Here is a 24111-nt window from a genome sequence, read left to right on the forward strand (position 1 = left end):
TATATATATATATATATATATATATATATATATAGATATATATATATATATAGAATAATTTAATGGCTATATATAAGTATAAATAAGTAAAAAGAAATTATGTAACTATTTCATATAGAGAGGCAAGGTGTTGGACAATTGGCATTTTTTGAATAGTTGGTGCCACTTGGTATGTTGGAATTGATGTCAAGCAGACTGGAATTGAGGTTAGAGGCAACAAATGTTTGCATTGATGATCATGTTGTTCAGGGGGAGTCCCATGGTTGTTGAAACACTTTGTAGAGAATCATATTAATAGTAGGTAGGGTAGAGAAGCCATAAAACCATGATTATGATGGCTGGGGAGTCTCACAATCTAGAGGATCTTATGTCTCAAGATCTCAGCTCAGTTTCATATAAAAGTGGCACAACTGAAAAATTCTTGGAAAGATATTTCCAACGGTATGTGGAAGTCTTCAAATGGCCCCCTCGATCAAAAGTTATGGTTAGTCAAAGTAAGGATCTTAAGCCATAAGACCGCAACCCTAAAAGGCCAAGAAGCCAAAAGGTTTATTCAAGAGAGATACAATATCGAATGACCTGGGATAGCATGAACTATCCTCAGAAGCATGGAACCCTAGAATCCCAGAAGGCCCAGGAGCTTGGAGGTTCGTTTAAAAGTGTTACGAGAAAGTGGGCATCCAGAATCTGACTCTGCGACAGTGAGAATATATATATATATATATATATATATATATATATATATATATATATATATATATATATATATATATATATATATATATGAGTAATTCGTATTTTTTTAGATTTATGGAAGGGCATTGTGTAATATATGTGATCCATCTAACGTTTTAGATGGTAACTCCATCCATCATCATCGATCAAAGAGAGACTTGAGAAGAAACGAGTGTTGGAGTGCCTTTTTATATGAATATTTTGGATTATGTATTCGTTGATTAATGGTTAGGAGGTAGAAATATTAATATTTTATCAATTTTACTTTTTGACCAAAAAATAGTCAAATAATGATTGAGATGGAATAATTATGGACCAAGGTTTGACCAAGAAGGATTAGGAAATTAGATTTTTAGTTTGATTTTTGAATAAAGGTGGAAGGGAGGAGATAATTGAAAGTTGTTTGTTGAATTAAGAAATAGGAGATTAATAATAATAGTTATTTAAAAATTAAAGAATTAAAATTATATGAATTATTTTTGAAAATGGAAAATATAATTATATCTAATATTTGACCCTTTTCTTTATTAAAATAAATTAGTCAAATAATGGTTGAGATTGAAAAATTATGGAACAAGATTTGGACAATTTTTTTTGTTAAATTAAGAAATAGAAATAGAAGATTAATAATTAGAAGTTATTTCAAGTTAATTGAAGAAATGAAATTATATGAATAATTATCAAAATTGGAACCTAGATGAATTAATGCCATATAAGGTTATATAAATTTATTTTGGCATCATGAAATTTCAAAGGATTATTAAGATGAAGGGAGATTAAATGAACAATAAAGATTTTATGGTAGGTGGATAGAAATAAGAGTCTGCAAAATTAAAGAGAGTAAGAATTAAAGAAGAGTAAATTCATCGAAGTTAGGAGGGAAAAAGGAACCATTAATGATGAAGAAAATCTATTCGAGAGATAAAGTAAAGAGAACCATAATTATTTAAGGTGACCAACAAGAGGGGAAGTGAGGGATATCAGAAGATGGGGGGGGGGCATAGAGACCAGGGTCGGGTCAAGAGACATGGGAGAGATGGTGGATGACAAGTTTTTAGGATTCGTTTAGCCTTTAACCATCTTCCCTATTAAAATTATCAGGGTTCCCTATGAAAGGTGCTGATAGGAAGAGGCCAATATAGCATATAGGATGTCGACAGGTGGAAAGTGAGCTAAGCCCAGAATATCAAATAACAAATCACAAAGGAAGAGAGGCATCATAGCCAACATAGAGCATATGGGGGCCAAGCCAAAAGATCAGAAAGCCCATAAGGAACAAGAAATTCATTTTATAAACTCTTAAAGCATGTGATAATTTGAGCTCAAGCTCTAGAATGGCTAATAGATAGGAAACGAATAAAGCATGGGGATTTGATGGCAGGTCAGAGAGACGAGTGACAAATGTTTTTGTTAACATTCAGAAATTCATAAAATATCGATAGGTGTGCCTAGGATTTGGTTTTGTGAAGGTTTCACATGTTCTGGTCACCAAGGGACCTCGAGCTATAAAAAAATAAAAACAATGTAGGTAATCATTTAAAATGCTTTAGGCCAAATATAAAGAAGAGGGCACCAAGAGCAGTTGTGCACACTTTGTAGTGAACCTTGGTGGTCTAAAGCCTGGGAACCCAAAAGCCCATAAGTATTTTGAAATGGTGTTAAAATAAAAGTTATGGGAAACAAGGCATATGGGATCCATCTCATTATATATTTGTCCTATGTGCCATATTTAGCAATGCATCATAGTCATTATTGGGCAGTGGATCCCTCGCATAATGGATTTGGGGTTGAAGCCCACAATTTTGGGTAAAATTATGGTAAAAGTTCCGCGAAGTGCGTGAAGCGCGAATTGTAATGGGTTAAGTCCAAGAGTAGTCCACCCTAAAATGTAATAGTTTAATCTAGAATGTGTTAGCTTGCCCATGGCTCGCGAACAATGGGAATGTATAAATAGAGTAAGGATCTAGGATTAGAAGACAATTTTTTGGAAATGATAGCTTTGATGCATGGGTTTGTGAAAGCAAAGCGCTTTGAGTCTGTAAGTCCGAGTCAAGGGTAGTAGAGGGTAGAAGAGGCTCTGCAACTGAGTGAGGCCTGGTAGAGTCTACAACTGTGTGCGCGAACCCCTACAGCTAAGTGCGCAGGGCGAAAAATGGAATGTACTGAACAAAATATTAATAAAGATAAATGTTTCTGAAATATTGTGTATCCAGTTCATCGATCTGAATGTTATGCTTATGTTATGATGTTTATGAAGTATATTTCGAATTTATGACTGTGCGCCCTGGTTTTAATTGTTAAATGTTTACTTAAAGACCTTAAAGAATAGATCAGATATATAATAACAGTAAGAAGACTAAGGATCTAAGAAACTCCCCTTCGCGGATCATCACGTAGGCCAGACTGTTGCACGGAATAAGAGAAGCGCGTATATCGGGTAGGAAGTCTCTAGACCTCATCAAGACATCCTTAGGGTGCAGAAACCTGGTTCTAACACCCTCCCCTACTGCCTCGGGTAAGACTTCAGTCCGTGCTCTGTGGATTGTTGCCAAAAGGGCCGGTAGTACGGGATTTGTTTGGATAAAAACTCTTCCAAACCTGGGTCAGGGCCCAATAAGCCAAAAAATGGTTCCATTGTCGGGACTGAGATCTGCCTAAGGGGATGTCTGATGCCTGAACACTGGAATCCTATGAAGAAAGAGATTGAAGATTGGTTGGATTAGAAGCTTCACGAGTTCGTGATGTAGGAAAATAGAAACCCACATATATCTGAGGAGAGGTGGCTAGATCGTTATCTATACATAGAAATCCATGAGATCTTCTTCCTATCTTTATTTTTAGAACTATATGAGTGGATCGTGAGGCTAGTAGATAACACAGGAAGGTGTAAACCTGATCAACCAATAGTGTGGACGCCGGAGTTAGTGCACAAGCTAGAGGCATTTGAAGATAAGCTTGCACGGGTCGTAGATCACTGGTTGGATCGGATGATAGGAGGGTTTCTCACTGAATTCATGATAAACACAACTGTCAGCTATAGCAAAGCTGAAAGACATTTCCTTAAAGGAACGTGAGGTAAGTACATCAAATCATTGAATACCTAGATTAAAATGTTGTTATGTGAAAAATGGGTTATGCGAATCCATTGATATCTGGGGTAACATGGAGTGGACGAGGCTACTGAGGGATTGAAGGATTAGAGAACAGTCCCCTGATTTCTGTTTTGGGGGAAGTGAGGAGGAGCTTGTTGGGTTTTCTCTGAGAAGTGCAGTCCGATTAATAATGCAGTGCATTCCACAGTTGCCACCCCCATCCACACCATCACCTTCTTCACCTATATCCACTCCATCTTCACCTACCCCACCTCCACCACCTCCAAGGGTTGGAATGGCAAGTGCAATCAAGTTACCTGTGTTTAGAGGCATAGGAAATGAGGAACCAAATCAGTTATGGTTTGTGGTAAAAGCGGTATGGGAATCCCAAGGCGTTAGAGATGATAACATTAAAAAGGCTACCTTGGTAAGCGCACTGTAGGATCATGTGTAGACGTGATATACTAAGCACTCTAGAGTTCATCCAAATGATGGAATAGTGGAGATCTAGGATGCATTGAACAAAGAGTTTAGCTGACCTAAATCATTAACTCAGTCAATCATTGGATTTAAGGAAATTGCAATGCTTCCAAGTGAGACACCGTGGGACCTGGATCAGTTCCTGAAAGGTATGATCCATGAAGCTAACATGGCACTTTCAGATGCGTAGCACTGCCCCTGGTTTACTGCATCCTTGACACCACATCTGAGGACAACACTGTCATAATAAAGGATCTCGACTGAGGCTGAAGCACTAGAGATCGTGATGAGGTTGCATGAAACACCAATTCAAGATCCTGGGTTGGGAGTCCAACAAATCCACGTGTAATTACAAAACTTGTGCCTAGAGATGCAGAGCTTGAGGGAGGATAGGGCACCCCAGCTAGAGGTGCGAGAGGAAGTGTGGTGTATAAAATGTAAGGGTCAAGGTCATGATAAGGATCACTGTCCTATATTCGTGAACTATTTGACAGGAGGGGGACCGATGCCATTAAGGCTGGAGGTACAAGTAGGACCAAGTGTGGCCCCTACACTTTGGTGCACGATTTGTCAAGTAGGAGGTAAGCACACAACAGACAACTGCCACTTACTACAAAATTATACTCAGACTCTGCAGAAATTGTACTGTAACTTCTGCAGATCAGTAGGTCACGATGAGCGAATGTATCGAAGTTATGAACTAATGATGGATAGAACATCGACGTACCAAGTGCAGTCTAAAACACGAGGTTTCAATATGGCTATTGGGGTGTGTGGAGGATTCCAAGCACGTGAACGAGGGAGAGGCAGAATGGGACCTGGACGAGGGCACATACAGCTGATCTGTTATAACTGCGGAGGGTCAAGGCATTACGCACGTGATTGTGCCAACCCTACAAGGATATCTTGTCCATATTGTGAACAGTTCCATCATGAAATGGTAGAATGTCTGACTCTGATTGTCGAAATGTGTGAGAAAGGGGTAATACAGGCCACCTCAACTCAAAATATCCAAATGATGAGGTTTGAACCATGCGAAGAGGATCCTAGCGTATTATGGTACTCAAAAGTGGTGCAACCATGGGAGAAGATAAGAGGAAACTGCTTGAAGAAGAGTCGAAGGTTTGCGAGGCTCCTAAAAGGGAACCTGTGATTGAAAATGCAAAAGAAGCATTCAAAGAGGCCAAGAAGGGTATTGTGGAAGATCCCAATTCAAATAGTAAGGATCAATCAGAATCGAGAATGGATCCTTTTATGATTACTACCTTCTTAGAAACATGCATGAAGCTGCTACATCACAATAAGGCAGTTAAAGGATTGCAAGAACTGATCACTAAGTGCACAGGATTAGGAGAGCCACGTATGGTTCGAAAGCTTGGAAAGCATACTTTGCGCACTGGATGGGAAATGCGATTGATGGTGCAAATAGGTGAGTATGAAATTGATTAGGTAATTTTGTACTTAGGATCGAATGCGAATGTGTTGCCTAAACAAACATGGGAGCGTATGGGAAGACCTGTGCTACAATGGTCTCCCATCCAACTCCAAATGGCCAACCAAAAAAATATCTTACCAATGGGAAGGTTGTAGGGGGTAATAATAGACATTGAAGGTGTAAGTACACAGATAGACTTTGAGGTAATAGAAATTGTTGATGACAGTAATCCATACCCTGCGTTACTAGGAATAGACTGGGCCACAGACATGAATGGAGTTGTCAACTTGAAGAAGTGAAAACTGATTTTTGAGAAAAAGTCGCTACATGTAATTGTGCCGCTAGATCCAGTTGAAGGAGTGCACTACACTAAACCTGTATGCGAGGAGGATAGTGATGATGAACTAGACTGCATTTACCAGATAATAGTGCAACACCAGGATCAAGTGAATTTGATAACGGATGGAAGACCTCATGGGAATGCAACAGATCTTGCATGTCGGATTCAAATGAAGAAGTAGAGCATTGGCAGAATCGATTGCATGAGGTAACGACGCTAAATTGTAATATGATGATCATATCACTGCGGCGTGTGATGACCAAAGTAAGGATGCTACCAACAAGTGACGGCACAACAAATGAGGAGAAATGTGTAGACCACTGGGGAACTACAACTATGGAGTGAAAATAGGACAATGCCCAGGAAAGGGTGTTGCGTACAAAAGGGTGGATAGCACCTAGGAAAATTAGGAGGAACTAGCGCGAATGTAAAAGATGGTTGCATGGAGGTCCTTAGCATTGACTATGGGTTGGGCAGCTAGGACGAAATGGTTTGGGCACCAGCCTCTGACGAATGATGTAACTGAGTGCTGCACAACCACCGCAGCAAATAAATCCGTGCATACCAAGGGTTAGGTGGGTAGTTAGGACCATAAACAAGACAAAGCATGTGAATATGACTATATCCACACCCAAATCAGGTGAAACTAGGAAGACAGAGAAAAATTCCCCGCACATTGCCCCAGTAGTCCAAACTAACCTGGGCGAAGGCATTAGGTAATTGCATGAAGCTATTTGGTGGGGTAGCTTGAGATTTTGCGAACTTGATAAGGAATGGACAAGGCTAAGGAGGAAAAATTAGCAAAATAAAAAGTGGAGTCGCACAAATGGGCTACACGAATCTGAGAATAAGGGAACCAGACCTCGCTGCCTCTCTTACGATAATAGAATGAACTCTGACCCTGCTATCATGGTTGCGAGTGCACCATACTGAATGGAGGAGCACAGAACATGATGCGCTACTAAATGCAAAGGTACACGAAGGGTGCCCACAACCCGGGCTAGTAGGGAAGTGGAAGCCTTGCACAGGGGGTGCAACCACCTAACTATCTGTACGAAGCCCAATCACAGCACCCCATGTAGTTGAAAGAGGGCACGAGACTATAAAGAAGTCTATAGGGAGGTTGCGCGACGTGGACATGGCGCGCAGGATTAGTATGCAGTATAGAATGCGTCCACGTACGAGGGCCTGCGTTGCTGCATGGGATGGATGGAAGGTGACCATTGCAGACACTGTTCATGACAAGTTGTCCCATTTAAGACACCAAGGAGTAGACAGTGGGCAATTAAGACATAGGGTTAACCACCAAAATTGCATTAATGAGCCACGAACGGGGGGCACAACCGAATTTGAATTTGAAAAAGTATATAAAGAACAGGTGGCTTGTCACAAAAGAAATTTTGGCCATTTCAAGATTAGGATGTTCTGGGTAAAAAATGATAGGAACAAGATGAAAGAGAAGCTCTTGAAAGAAATTAACATCAAGCAGTTGAGCCTCCAAAGAGATGAAGTAGTAGCACGGAATCAGTAGTTGGAGAAAATTGTGTAGGAAGCATGTTGCCACGCCCCTGAACTCAAGATCATGATAGAGTTACCTATAGGCATACAGATCCACAAGTTGGCCACTGGGTTCCACGAAGCAAAGGAAGAAGTAGCAAAAGTACAGTTGGACCTCAGCTTACAGATCATCGCGCTGAGGCTCAGGGCATAGCCTTCTACACCACCAAAAGTTAGAGAGCAGCAACAACGCATCATCCAATATGGGTGGGAAGCAATAGCAAGTGCTAGTCAGGCGTGTACTGACTTGATAGATCAGTCCTTTAGCATGGTCACTACACTACAGGAAGATCTAACATTACAGCAGTTAGAGACCGAAGCACTTGAGCTGCAGCAGGCCTATGATAATGTCCGGGGGACCGTGCAGACAATTGCCATTACTCAGCGTTTGGCCAAGATGAGGGAGGCCCATGCACTAAAAACACAAGTCGAGACAACACGTCAGAAAGAAGTGGTCCTTAAGGAGCACATACAACCATGGCTTGATTAGGAATTTGCAATCACCACCAAGTTGTTGAATCACCTCCACAAAAATATCATGGTACCAGCTAAGTGACTTGGGACAAGTCACAACGATTGTGTTGGGGGCATGTTGGGCAGTGGATCCCCCATGTAACGGTTTTGGGGCTGAGGCCCTCAATTTTGGGTAAAAGTATGGTAAAAGTTCTGCGAAGTGCACGGAGCACGAAATGTCATGGTTTAAGTCCAAGGGTAGTCTGCCCTAAAATGTAATAGTTTAATCTAGAATGTGTCGGCTTTCCCATGGCTGACGAACCATGGGAATGTATCATAGAGCAAGGATCTAGGATTAGAAAACATGTTTTTGGAAATGATAGCTTTGATGCATGGGTTTGTGAAAGCGAAAGTGCTCTGAGTCTGTAAAACCAAATCGAGGGTAGTAGAGGATAGAAAAGGCTCCGCAGCTGAGTGCGTAGAGGCCTGGTAAAGTCTGCAGCTGTGTGCGCGGAGCCCTGCAGCTGAGTGCGCAGGGCTAAAAGTGGAATGTACTGAACATAATGTTAATAAAGATAAGTGTTTCTGAAATATTTTGTATCTGATTCACCGATCTGAATGTTATGCTTATGTTATGATGTTTATGAAGTATATTTAGAATTTATGATTGTGCACCCTAGGTTTAATTGTTAAATGTTTTCTTAAAGACCTTAAAGAATAGATCAAATCTATAATAACGATAAGAGGACTAAGGATCTAAGAAACTCCCCTTCACGAATCATCGCATAGGCCAAACTGTTGCGCAGAATAACAGAAGCGCATAGATCGGGTATCGAAGTCTCCAGACCTCATCGAGACATCCCTAGGGTGTGGAAACCTAGTTCCAGCACCCTCCCCTACTACCTCGGGTGAGACTTCAGTCTGCGCTCCAAGGATTGTTTCCGAAAGGGCTGGTAGTACGGGATTTGTTTGGCTAAAAACTCTTCTGAACCTGGGTCAAGGCCCAATAAGCCAACAGTCATGTATGTGTAAGTAGCTCCAGCGCATAATATACATAAGACATATGAATGAACAGCTGAAGTAAATGCACATAAAGAGGTTGGTGCCATTGTATTAATGGTTACTATTGAGGAAAGCCTCCTTTGTTATCACTTTGATGCCACGAGGAATTAAATGAGGAAGATGGATTAGGGACACCGTATCAATGAATTTATGGACTCCGATGACGTGTTGTAGCTGAAGTAAGAAGGAGAGATATACTTGAAGCACATTCTAAGATCTGTGGGCATTTAAAAGGAATGGAGGACCAAGTTATCTGTGCAAGAAAAATTGAATAGAAGTACCCGTTGAGTGTGTAGGGTCAAATGAGATATATTTCTCAGTATGAGGAGACACTTCAATGCGAATTTTGTAATTTAATGCAACTTCAATGGATGAGTAAACAAATCTCATCTTCAGAGTGTAATGTAGTTTCAGTGGCTCTATACTTTAATGCAAAAACCACATGGAAATCCATGCAAAAGCACACTTTCAAATGGAAAGAGTAGAGACTATAAAGTCTGTAAAGACAACATTGATCATTGTGAAGAGGAGGAAAAAACCTAGGATTTCCATTGAGCAAAGTGTGAAAATTTCACTACTGAAATTTGATTGCAACAACTGGAATTAAGTCTTCTAATTAGTAAATTAATTATGTGTTTTATTGCTAAGGAAACAATGAATTAATCACACTACAATATTCACAAATAAAAATATTGCAGAAAATAAATTGGAAACTAAGAAAATACTCGCATACATACATAAAAATACAACACTATTTGTTTGGACAAAAGTCAACAAAAATCCCAATATGGGAAAATCGGTGCACCAGATGAGTCTTTTTATTACTAAGCAGCAGTGAGAAATTATAAGTACAACTGGATGCTAAAATCTAAAAATCCTACAGAGACAAATACTAGAAAAATATTATCATGAATTTTGCTGACCCCACAAGCAATCCAGGCTCTAACTACCATCTCAAATTGAGTTCTCCAAATTGCCCTATCGAGTCCCTGCGTCACCCTAGTGTAGAACTGGAATATGAAATTCTTGGAAAAAATACTACTCAAGCCATCATGTCTACTACTGACTAATAAACTTCCTCTCTAGCACTCTCGAAAATCTTCCTGGCCTCTGGAACTGAAAACAAGCTTTTGTCTAGTAAAATTGAATTGCCCTCTAGATACTTCTGCACAACCTTTGTGTCAAAATCTCTATGGTTTTCCCTGCCTCTCTCCAAGATACTCTTTGGAATTGGAAGACTTCCTTTAGGTTCACTATCTATTTCCATCTCTTTCTCTGCTTCCCTTCTCTAGCTCGAACTTTTTTAGAGGAATGCTGCTTCTCTATGGAAAATTGAATTTTGCAAGGAAATTGATCTTAGTGTATTCCTCCATCTACCCATCGACTTCTTCTTATAATTTCACTGTAGGACTCCAACCATCAATATTAAAACATAATAATTGGTTGAGATTATTTTGTATTCAATCCATGTGAGTTTCAAGAGAAATCTCACCTTCCTCAATTAATTGTTGCTAATTAATCATTTTCCCTAAGTTAGACTTAGGAAAAAATTAATTATTGATTAATTAACTTAATTAATGCATCTCTAGGTGGATGTTCTTAAAACCTTTTTGGGTTATGTATCCCTAGTGTTTCTTAGCCTCTCTGACAAATGTTGATACTAGAACACCATTTGATGCTATAAACAATAACACTCCCTCTTAGCGAGGAAGGTGTTTTAGTGTTGAACTGCTCCAACACCCTATCTCTGCATCATCCTCCCATACAAGTTGCTAATGTGTGGCCACTTTGACTGCCTTCCAATTCCCACCAACCACTACAAAACTTTGATGTTACATCTGTGTTGTTGTTGACACTGTTGTGTTGTTTCCAACTCTGCATCTGCACTTCAATTCCCTCTCATCTGTTGATGTCACTACAACTACTGCCACTGAGAATCATCTGAAATATCGAATCGAATGTGTCTATTTGTTGCATTTTTATCCTGAGCATATGACTCCTACTAGACACTTCACTATCCAATGGGGAATCTACAGTTTTTTTGACTCTTTCACTGAACCTCCTCCTCTGTTGTCAACAATGTGTTTACACTCCTTAACACCTGACTATAATTATTTTCCAACTATCACTATGGAATATGACTACATCAATTGACACTATGATCCAGGTGGATATTGGTGGCCACCCGCCGAGTCCACTTGGACCCCCACCATTGTTTCTTTCATCTTTTCAGTTTCCTTAATTGTACCACAGTTTACTATTTTTAGCATTTTTTTGGGTCCTAAACTTCTGGAGCCGTTTTGAGGCCCTAAACGACGTTTTTTGGGAAAACTAGGAGCAACATGTGTGCATGGACCAATGTTTCTCTTTCTAAAGTTATAGTTCTCGGATAGATCTTTCTAGTGAGATATTGTGTGTGTCAAATGGAGATCGTATGCCAAAGTTACGACCCCATGAAGTTGATGTACCAATTTACCCAAACAGGGCCCACTGTTTGGCATTTCATCTTCTAGGGTTAGGTTTTTGGATTTTTAGGGTTTTACATTGTTTCTCAACAATAAACAGGCCTTCAAGCCTCATTGTAACATAGTTTAGAGGCATGTAACCACCACATCTCTTGTCAGAGATAAGCTATCATCGCCCTAGCTGGTTTATTTCCATTTTTGTTTGCAAGCATATTTCAGTGTTTTACATTAATGAAATGAAGTATTATTTCCAATGCATCTCTGTGTTGATGGTTATCTCTATAATTTTTTGCATTCCTGTTTAAATCCGGATCAGTGGTATCAGAGTGGTCTACTTTTTCTCTATTTTTCTTTGAATGTCCCCAACGAGGTCAGGATATAAGGAGTTAGGGCTTGAACTGGTCAAAACCTTGCAAGACCAACCTTGCAAATACTGATGACCTCCCATGGCAGATGAAAAGAATGATGAGGGGGTAAGAGATCCTATCAAAATCTTGCTCGAAGAAGCCCTCGAGCGACAAAGGAACGCGATCATGGACAACTTTTCTTAGATCCTTCAGCGTCTACCTAGGGGCGACGCATCGTCTTCCAAAAGCTACTCTGGAAACACCACACCGTTTAAGGTAAAAGTTAATTTCGAAATCCCCATATTTGAGGGTCAGATAGACACAGATGTCGTCGATAAATGGTTAAATCTACCAAAGGGTTATTTTTCTGTTCCTGATTTTTCTAGTCAGAAAAAGGTTATTTTCGCTCTTCTCAAAGCAGCCCCCCACATCAAGGACTGGTGGGAAACCTACTATGAGTAGAAGGATGAAAGTACAGGCTCACTATTTTCAGCTGCACCCACTTGGAATTCATTCTGGAATGCCATCAAGGAGCAGTACTACCTTGTCGGAAGCTATGAGAATCAATACATAAAGTGGACCACGCTACGGTAGGGAAGGGACCAAGACGTGTCACAGTTTACCAATATTTTCCATACCCTTCACACAAAGTTGGGTATTAAGGATTCGGAGCATTTGATACTCAAATATCGCGGCTACCTGCACAAGTACCTCAAAAAAGAAATAGAATTCTTGAACATCTCGTCGCTCAGTGCGGCATACTGATATGTCGTCAAGGTCGAGAAAAAGTTTAAACTGAAGAAGCGATACTTTGGATCTGTGAATCCAAAGAAAGGGAAAGGTGTCCCCAAACCTTAGAACAAAGGACAAAGCCAAGGCAGGGTGGCCGAAGACAACCCGCCAAAGTTGCAAGCAAAGAACAATGTCGCAAAGACGAAAAAAGACACAGGAAAGTTGTATGAGTTCCATAACAGCTCCACTCACAACACAAGTGAGTGTCAGGCCAAGTAGTCACTGGTGGTCGAGCTAAAGGTTTCAGAATCAGATGCATGTTCCGACTCTAAGTCAAAACCTGACAAGGGGAATGAAAACGAAGTAGATTATCGATGCAGAGCCCAACGCCAGTGTTGCCACCATGAAGATCCAGAAGGAGGAACCTGAAGATCTAGAGGAGGAGTAACGTATCTTCCACTCCCAGATGTGGGTAAAGGGCTCCCCGCTACAGTGCATTATCGATAGCAGGAGCCAAAAGAACCTCATTTCGGCAGAGGTCGTGAAGCCATTGGGCTTACCAACCACAGCACATCCACAACCATACACCATCGGGTGGCTTTACCAAGGACAGGATCATTGTGTGAGCCAGCAGTGTCGCCTTCCATACAACATTAAGCCCTTCACGGACGATGTCTTGTGTGACATTGTGCCCCTTCAAGTTTGTGATGTATTATTAGGATAACCATACTTGTGGAAGCGACATGCTATGTATGAATCAAGGCCCCGTGTTGTTATTGTTACTTTGGGAAATAAGTTGTATAGGACACCGAAGGTAGCACCGCCTACCGCCATCTCTTTGGTTACTCTAAAACAATGCAGTAGGCTCATTTCCAAAACCAGGAATTTTTTTTCCTAATGATACGCCCTCAAGGAAAAAATAAGACGGTGGCCATGACCTCCAGAGAAGGCCCCTCTACACGACAACTACATATGGACAAGGTCGTTGAGGCGTACGAGGACATCTTCACCTCTCCCACAGGGGTTCCTCTACACTGTCAAGTCAAGCACTCCATTGATTTTACCCCAGGTGTGCCGCTACCCAATGAACCAATCTATCGATGCTTTGTTTTAGAGAATGATGAAATCAAGAGGGAGATTCAAGAGTTGCTGTAAAACGGTCACATCCATCCAAGTTCATCACCCTGTGGGAGCCCGATCATGTTGGTACAGAAGAAGGATGCGACTTGGAGACTTTGTATTGACTATCGAGCGTTGAACAAGATCACTCTCCATAATAGGTACCTGATCCCACAGATTGATGACCTCCTGGACCAACTAGAGGGGGCAAAATATTTCATCAAGATCAATTTGAAGTCAGGATATCACCAAGTACCAATTGAACCCTTCGACGTGTCGAAGACTGCCTTCAAATCCAAGGAGGGCCTTTTCGAGTGGTCAGTTATTCCTTTTGGATTGACGAATGCTCCTACAACCTTCACGAGGCTAATGGATGAGATCTTGTGACTACTCACCAACTCATTTGTAGTGGTGTACTGGGATGACATCCTGATCTTCAGCCAAAGTTGGGAAGAGCACCTCCACAACATCCGAAAGGTTCTCCAAACATTGCAACAACCCAAGTTATGTGCCAATTTGGAGAAATGCACTTTTGGCATGACCCAGGTTCAGTATCTGGGATACATTATTGATGAAAAGGGGGTGCATGTGGATCCATCCAAGATCTAATTCATTCAGGATTGGCCATCTCCAACCACCCTGACAGAGCTCCACAGCTTTCTAGGTCTTGCCAACTTCTACTAGAGGTTCATGTTGGGATTTTCTTATATCACTTGGCCCTTGAGTCAAGTCACCAAGGGAGGAGTGAAAGAAAAATTCTTTTGGTCTGAATCTCAACAGAAGGCATTCACGGAGTTAAAGATCACCTCTGCTCGGCACCAGTGCTCGCATTACAATACTTGCAACAACCATTTGAGGTCGAGACAGATGCCTCTAACTATGCTATTGGGGCAGTCCTTACTCAACATGGACATCCAATGGCATATCACAGTGAGACACTTTCAGACACAGTCCAGAAGTATCCCACTTATGACAAAGAGATGTATTCCCTTGTGCAGGCCTGCCAAAAATGGAAGCACTACATTTTGGGGAAGGAAATGGCCATCCACATAGACCACCGACACCTGTAGTTCATATAGACCCAAGGGAAATTGCAGAATGATCGCCATCAAAAGTGGTCCACATACCTGCAATAGTTTCATTTGAATATCAAGTATAAGAAGGGCAGCACCAATAATGTTGCAGATTGCCTCAATCGACCACCGATCATGGCATTAACCATCGTGCTCAACTCTTGAGGGCACAAGACTTCTGAATGCCCACTTCTCTACAAAAGCAAACCAGAATTCAGCCACACATACCAGACACTCTTGGAGTGTTAGCATGTTCCAGATTTTCACCTCCAGGATGCCCTATTATGCCACTTGGGACACCTTTGTGTTCCTTCTAGTGAGCATGCCAAGATGATTTGGGAAGCACACTACAATCGGGTTGCTAAGAATTTTGGGGTCGAGAAAATGGTGGCAATACTGCAGAAGTATTTCTATTGGTCGAATCTTCAACAGGATGTCAGGAAGTACATCAGTCATGCACTGCCTGCACCATTGCCAAACCGACCATCAAGAAGCAAGGCCTTTATACCCCGTTGCCTGCCCCTAGTCGACCTTGGGAATCCATCTCCATGGATTACATGTCAGGCCTTCCTTCCACTAAGCATGGAAATGGTTGTGTTTTTGTGGTCGTCGACAGGTTCTCGAAGATGGCCATTATGGCAGCCTACAAGAAGAATATCACAGCATAAGCCACTACTAAACTCTTATTTCAATGAGTGTGGGTACACTTTAGGATCCCATAGTCTATCATCTCAGATTGGGACAGCAGGATCCTCAGTACATTTTGGTCCAGTCTCTGGTTAATGGTGTACACCAAACTCACTAAGTCCACAGCCTTCCATCCTCAAACTAATGGCCAGACAGAGGTTGTCAATAGGATGATCGTACACATTCTACACATGTACAACTCAAAGCATCCACGCACATGGGATGAGAGGCTCCCCTATGTTTAGCACAACTACAACCGAGCTCTCCATAGTTCGACTGGACACAGCCCTTTTCAGGTGGGCTTGGGATTTGTTGTGGCCACCAACAAACCCCCTCTTTGTTCGGTATTAGCAATAACACCAAGCAAAGGGGGACCCTTAATAAAAATCCATTAAAAGATTTTATGAATTTTTTTTGTATTTAACTCCCTAAAACTGTATCGCATCGCGAGAAGAGAATGAAACATTTTCCTATGAGCATAATAAGCTGCGAAGAAGCGACGCGAAATTCATCGCATCGCATAGATTATGAAGCGCTCCTAAATGAAAAAACTTAAGGAATCTCCGACGGCCGATATGCGACGTCGCATATCGCAACATCGTGTAAGCAGCACACAATGATTGAATGACTAAGCGCGATCTGCGATGAATGCGATTTGCGATAAATGCGATCATGAATTTCTGCAATGACACATCTTGACGACGCGATCCGTGATGCTGCGATGCGAGTCACAGAAATCACCCATCGCAAAATTTCCTCGGCGCAGTATTCAAGGAAAGTTGTCCGTAGACCAAAATTGGGCGTGCACCTTAAAAGAAATTAATGATTGTACGCCAAAGTATTCAAGAAGGACAGTTTTGTGTTTTTCGAAGAGTCAGTTCATTATGGATGTCATGATTATGCATCCATAAGAGCTTAAAGCTTTCATGTCAATCTTTATTATCATTACTCTTTTCCTTTGCGTAAACTGTAAGACAGGAAATAACATAAAGCAATGTGCAGGAAACATCTAAGGAAAAGGGGAAAGCGTCAACGCTCGGAGAACAGAGAAGAGATGCCTTCACAAATGGATACCGCATGCAACAGGACCACAGATTCCAGAGTATCACTCAACAGATGCTGATGTCAATAGGCCATCCAAAACTCAGAGTCAAAGGCGCACAAAAGCAACATGTTTACAAAAGATCCTGAAGCTTATGCTCGGTAAAGCAAAAAGAAAAAGGCGCTAAAGAAGGAAAACGCAACAGAAAAGCCCGGAACAAAGAACGGAGGAAGTTTTCGATGCAGAAATTTGTTCAGAGAGCAAAGTCCCTAACTTATTCAGTCATTCGCAAGGCCAGAAACCAAAATAGTAAAAGCAGAATCAGTTTGAGAGAAATTTAGGTTATTACCAAGTATACACGCAGTGAATATACCCAGCCAGAGGAAGATTCTCGAAAATATCTTCTAGTTTACCAGAAAGTGGTGCTAGCGCTTGTTATTTCTATTTTCATAGCTCAAACGAAAGCAGAAGGCGACCAACCGACTCTTCCCAGGCGAATGTTGCATGCTTGCAGTAGTAAGGAGAAAATACAGAAATGGTTAGGAATTAGATTCAATTTTTAGAAATAGTTTTGCTTTAGCAGAAGGGCGGTCATTTAAAACCGTATCCTAAATTTATGTAATTAAGTTAATTAGTTAGCAGTATTTAAACCCTTCTCAGGCATTAGGAGAAGGGTCCAGAAATTTGTCAAAAAACTTGTCCTCAGAACATGCACTTCTGCACCCTCGGAGGGGGTTTTGATGAATGGATGGATCAAGGTTTATTAATGTTTGCATTTGATATCTGCTACTGATGTTGCACTTCTTTACTCTTAGTAGATGTTAGAGCAAGGAGAAATAAATCATTGTTGCTTGAAGCTTATGAGTGGAAGCAGTCATAAATGGTACTTTTATCTCTTGACTGTTTCTGTTTATATTCTTAAAGTGATATATAGTTTTTAGTTGTTTATATGTTACTGCATGAATGTATGAGTTACCATTTGGCACTTTTGTATGGTGGAGTCATTTATTTGTGTTTGATATATGAATAACTTATTATGTGATATGATGTTTACAACTATTTTGCCTAACTTCTTATGCAAAGTGGTTTATCTTAATTGATTTCTATTCTTATGATAGTTGAATGATATTTATTACCAGTTATTGTTTGAAACCTCTTTAGATCGCATAATAGAAGAAATACACCCCGGGTTAGCATATATTAGATGTGTTGTTTCTCATTAGATTACAATAGCATAGAGTTAGTTTAAAAGTCTGAATTAAATTAGCTTTAAGTACTCTTAGATCAGCATCATCCAACTCTGCACACACACACACCCTCAAATTGGGAAACTGGTCACATTATCCCCAGTCGGACCCGCTATACCAAACGGATAAGGAGCTGCCAACCAAGGTCCGGACCGGGTGGGTATCCCCCTTGTTGTCGACCCGATTTTCGGGGCTTCAACAGGATTCCAGCCACTATGTCCCATTGATGTGGCCATGCCATTTGCAGCTACTCATGCAAATTCGGCTCATGTCCATTCCAAAACAGATAAGGAAAATAGCTTCATTGAGCACAACCAACATATTTTCCAGTAAGTCCATGACATTATGGAGAAATAAAATGCCAAGTATAAGTAGTGACATGATCAACATCGGGTGCCACACAAGTTTTAGGTAGGCGACAAAGTCTGGTTACATTTGCAAAAGAAACGCCATACCTAAGCCTATTGGAAACTCAGACCACTCCGATATGGTCCTTACACCATTACCAAAGCTATAGGAGACAATGCATTTGAGCTCAGCATTTCCCCATTCCTTGGCCTGCACCCAGTGTTCAATGTGGACCACCTTCAGCCATACTATCCACCATTACTAGACACATCCAACAGTGCAGAATAGCTCACACCCACAAAGTTAAATTCAGATTGCATGGAACAAGCTGCAACTGATCGGATCATGGACACACATATCCATCACACTCGCCAGTAGAATATCCAACTGTATCGAGTTGTCAAAGTAGGCCAACTCCTTCACCAGAGCAAGTGGCTCACCAGGGACCAAGTTTAGTAGAAGTTTCCTCATCTCATGGAGGAACTCAACGCAATGGGGACCATTGCTTCCTAAGGGGGGAGGAATGATCCATGTGGATATTGGTGGCCACCGGCCAAGTCCACTTGGACCCCCACCATTGTTTCTTTCAGCTTTTCAGCTTCCTTAATTGTACCACAGTTTACTATTTTTAGCATTTTTTTGGGTCTTGAACTTCCAGAGCCATTTTGAGGCCCTAATCTACGTTTTTTGGGAAACGTAGGAGAAACATGGGTGCATGGACTGATTTTTCTCTTCCCAAAGTTGTGGTTCTCGGATAGATCCTTCTAACGATATACTTTACACGTCAAATGGAAATCGTATGCCAAAGTTATGACCCTGGGAAGTTGATGTACCAATTTACCCAAACGAGGCCCACAATTTGGCGTTTCATCTTTGAGGGTTAGGTTTTTAGATGTTTAGGGTTTTCCATTGTTTCTCAACAATAAATAGCCCTACGAGCCTCATTGTAACATAGCTCAGAGGCATGTAGCCGCGACATCTCTTCTTAGAGATAAGCTACCATTGCCCTAACTGGTTTATTTCCATTTCTGTTTGTAAGCATATTTTGGTATTTTACATTAATGAAATGAAGTATTATTTCCGTTGCATCTCTGTGTTTATGGTTATCTCTATAATTTGTTGTGTTTCTGTTTAAATCTAGATCACACCAATACATCATGCTACTCAATACTATGGGCCCTCGTATCAAGCTAATGATTCACGAGGAATACACCTCAATGGACCCTGCCCAAACCTTTGAGCTACTCTAGGATTATAACTCCATATCACCCCACCACACTCCTAGAGGTATAGTTGCAAACATGGTGAAGTATTCCTTCAGCCTAGAGGATAGTTTATATATCTCTGCGAATGTTGTTCCCTGGTCCTACTTCTACTTTTCCGTCTTCATCTGAGGACATTGCGTAATGTAGTGGCCAAACTTTCCACACTTGAAGCACTTGACCTTAGATAGGTGCTTCTTTTTATTCTTCTCCCCCTATCCCTATTTGGGACTTTTTGATGCAAGGGCCACATTCTCTTCCTGTTTCTCACCTTTCGAATCCTTACTATTGTTTTTGCTGATGGAGGTTTTCACAAGTGCTCACCTCATCTCCTCCTACTGTAGGTCTTAACACATCCTATCCCACCTAGGTAGAGTATCTTTTCCTAAAATGTCTTGCATGAATATCTCACGATCCTTTGAGACACTATTAAGGTCCAAACACATGAGCTCTTTAGTTTGAGGTGCCTCCCCAACTACTGCAAGTTGATCCTGAATTTCTTAAATTTTTGTGAGAAAGGGATCAATGCCTTCACCCTTACGCATCTTGAGGTTTCTCATATTTTTCTTAAGGAACATCTTCCGCCACTCAGAAGGATTCTTATGTAGCTAAGTGAGAGCATCCCACATCTCCTTGGTAGTGTTTTTGTTAGATATATGTGTTGGCATTATGACACAGGTTTGGCGCTATGGCACAGGTGTTGTCCTTGATGGCAACTCACTCTGGTGACAGATCTCAGTTCAGGCTCTCAGAATGAAGGAAAAATATATATATGCAGGTTCATCATGACCAAGTCGCGTATACACGCTCGTTAGTTGTTCCAAAGACGCATATGCGTATACATGCACTTTCACGCAAGGAAATCACGTACATGTGGGAGAACTTATGTTTGGTCTGTGGTATTTAGTCCTTGGTATTTGAACCTATGGTTTTTGACCATGGTATCTCGTCCGAAGTGTTGATCCTTAATATTGGGTCCATGGTATTGATTTTTTATGGTTTTGGACCGTGGTATTGTGAAAGGCCTAAGACTATAAAAGAGGAAGGAGATCATTAGGCAAGGTCACGATCTAAATTATTGAATATCTGATAAAGTGCTAGATCTGGAATACTGGTGATTCGGTTATGGTGCAAAGCTGGATCTGAACGAAGGAGGAACCTAAGCACAAGGAAAGGGATAAGTTCTATTGATGGGTCAAAATCTTAAGGCTTGAATAATAGTATCTTTGTATGATTTTGATCTGTTATATGTGGTGCATGCTTGATCTATAAATCTATTAATATGGGTTAACTAATGTCTGAATATTTGAAGGAGTGAATTATCTTTATAGATCTGTACATAGGTTCAGTGAAGCAAAGGCGCATATACACGCTGTTTCTGTAAGTCAAAAGTGCGTATACGCAGGTTGGTCTTAACACAGAAGCGTATGCACGCAGGTTTCTAAATATTGAAGTAGTGTACGTCTCTTAAATTATGTTCTAGCTGCTTCTGTTGATTACTGTAGTGATCTGGGTTTAGAATTGGTGTATGGTTACTGTTACTGTGTTCTGGGTACAGCTGTCAGAGAAGTATCTATTTGATTCAGTTTTGATTGGTGAAAAGGAGATTGTTTGATGCAGAAATTCTTGATGTTTGATTGATGTTATTCATGGATCCAGTCTAAAAATTTATGAAAAATGGTCCCTGGAAGAAAGAGAAGGTTGTAGCCTTCTGTAGGTCAGCACCTACGTACTAGTACCTCAGCTAGTACAAGAGCTAAGGTGGTTGTAGCTCCCTTCCAGGAGAGGCTAGAAAACGAGAGAAGGTTGTAGTCTTCTGCAGGTTGAAGCCTACGTACTGGTATAAGTCTACACCAGTACAGAAACATTGTAAAAATAAGTTTATAATTAAAAGAATATAGAGACGAATTACAGCAAGTGGTTTTCACCCACATTGGGTTTCCACCTTATACCTTGTGTTCTTGTGTGTGATTGTCTTCTGCTCTGTCTTACTATTCCTGGTTACTGTTTATATGATTCTGATGCACAGATTAATGATCAACATCTGTAGAATAAATTAAATTATAAGTCTGCATGGTATATGTTGGTTTCCTTATCTGTAGTTGCGTATATACGCAGTTTTCTCTAACTGAAGTAGTGTATATGATCTGGGTGTGAAATAAAAATAATTGACTTGATAATACTGATTCACCCCCCCCCCCCTTAGTATTATTTCCAACAATTGGTATCAGAGAAGGTCCTTCTGAAGAAGCTTGATCGCTTGAAGGAAGATCTATCATCATGAGCAACTACGAGAGAGAAACATCGATCAGGCAACCAATTTTTTATGGGACCAACTTCGTCTATTGGAAGGTAAGAATTACAGCCTATCTTCAATCTCTTGGTACAGAAGTCTGGGATATCATAGATACAGGGTACACATTTCCATCAAAAACTCATATAGATCCAGCTGGTAAAAAGCAGTATGAAACAAATGCAAAGGCTGTCAATACTCTATTAGGGAGTCTATCTCAAACAGAATTTGTCAAGGTTATGTAGCTCAAAGCCGTAAAAGAAATATGGGACAAGATCGTTCTGAGCTATGAAGGAGATGAATAGGTAAAATGAGCAAAACTTCAAACTCTCAAAATTCAGTATGAAAATCTCAGAATGCACAATGATGAAAGTGTGGCTAACTATTTCCTACATATAGATGAGATTTTTAATTGTATGAAAAACTTGGGTGAAGAAATAAAAGAGGTTGTTTTGGTTGAAAAGGTTATAATATCTTTGTCTTCTAAGTTTGAATCAAAATAATCTGCAATAGAAGAAAAACAGAATCTACAGAGTCTTACCATGTCACAGCTGCACGGAATTCTAACTGCTTATGAAATGAGGAAAGGAGGACCATCAGACATGAGAGAAGTTGCATTCAAGGCTTCAGGCAAAGGAGATTACTATGAGTCAGGACATATGTCAGAAGAAGAGGAAGAATCAAATTTTGTCAAGAACCTTTAATGGGGAACTGGAAGATTCAGAGGTAAGATTCCTTTCAAATGCTTTGGTTGTGGAAGAGTCGGTCATTATGCTACAAAATGTACTCATCAAGATAAAATAGACAAAGGTAAGGAACTTGTTAGATGGAACAGAAAACAGAATGTAAATAAGAAGAGCTATTACACGCATGAAGACAGTGATGGATTATCAAATAGTGATGAAGATGAGCAAGGTAATGATAATAGACTTTTGATGGCTTTTGAAGATGACGATTTCTTGGATGCTATAAATGAAGAAGGGCTTTATGAAGAAATTTCTAAACTTAAAGTTTGTTTGGAGGAAAAGAATATGATTATTGATACTCTGTAATTCCAACTGGCTGAAAGGGAAAAACATCATGAAAAGTTAGAATGTTACATTGTGGGACTTAGAAAAGCGATTGAGAAAACAAAAGCTCTTAATCTTAGATTTGTTAAAGGATCTGACACTTTGGATGAGATTATCAAAGTACAAAGTTCTCCACTAATTAAGACAGGTCTGGGATATAATGAAGAAGCATCTCAAGCGCAGAAGCCATCCACCTCCAAAAGTTATCTTGATGCAGCAAGGAGAAGTGAGCAAAGGCCCAACGAAGATCTCCAGGTAAATCAAGGACAATTTACCTCAAGAATGAACAAAGACTACTAGGTAAATCGAGGGCAATCTACTTTAAGGATGAACAGAAGCTACAACCAGTCACAGGTAAAACCTTCTCAATTTGCCTCAAGAATGGATGTCAATAGAAACTACAATCATTTGGTTGGTAGATTTGATAATCCCAGGAGTTTCTTCAATGGCCAATGTTTCTCTTGTCATAAATTTGGTCACAAAGCAGCTCAATGTGTTGCCTATAAGACAATCATGAGTAGAGAAGCTCAAAAACAAAGGAGTATGATAGGAATCATGAAAAGAACCTACAATAACTTCTCTGCTCTTGAAAATGAAATAGAATGTTCTATTTGCGACAACTTTGGTCATGTAGAGTCTGAATGTAGGAGTGGATTCTGGCAAACAACTCAGAACGAGCAAGCTGCAATGAACACCAAAACATGGAGAAAGAAAGAACCACAACCAAAAAGTTGTGGGATAGCCTTATATGCAGAAGGACAGGAAAATAAATGGTACATCAACAGTGGATGTTCGAAACATATGACATGTGATAAAGAAAAGCTTCAATCATATAGTGCCTTAGAAAAGGAAAAAAAGGTCTCATTTGGAAATGACACCCCTGCATTCATAAAAGGTAAAGGTTCTATTTAGTTGAAAGAAAAGGTTAAAGTTGGAAATGTTATGTATGTTGATGGCTTAAAGCATAATTTATTGAGTGTCAGTCAGATATGCGATCAAGGAACTGAGGTAATATTTCGATCAAATGGATGTAGTGTTCATGATCTTGATACAGGAAAAACAGTGATCAAAGGCATAAGGACTCCAAATAATTTATACATATTCAAAGAAGGAAAACATCAATGCTATCTAAGCAAGAATGATGAACACTGGCTATGGCACAAAAGATTGGGGCATCTTAGCTTCTCTTAGATAAGGAAAGCATGCAAATATCAGACAGTTCGTGATCTTCCTGACATCAGAATTCCAAACAATACAATATGAAAATCATGT

Source organism: Pinus tabuliformis, chromosome 2_1 (genome assembly GCF_031772625.1).
Source record: "Pinus tabuliformis cultivar Carrire ecotype Pingquan chromosome 2_1, CPIR1, whole genome shotgun sequence".
NCBI lineage: Eukaryota > Viridiplantae > Streptophyta > Pinopsida > Pinales > Pinaceae > Pinus > Pinus tabuliformis.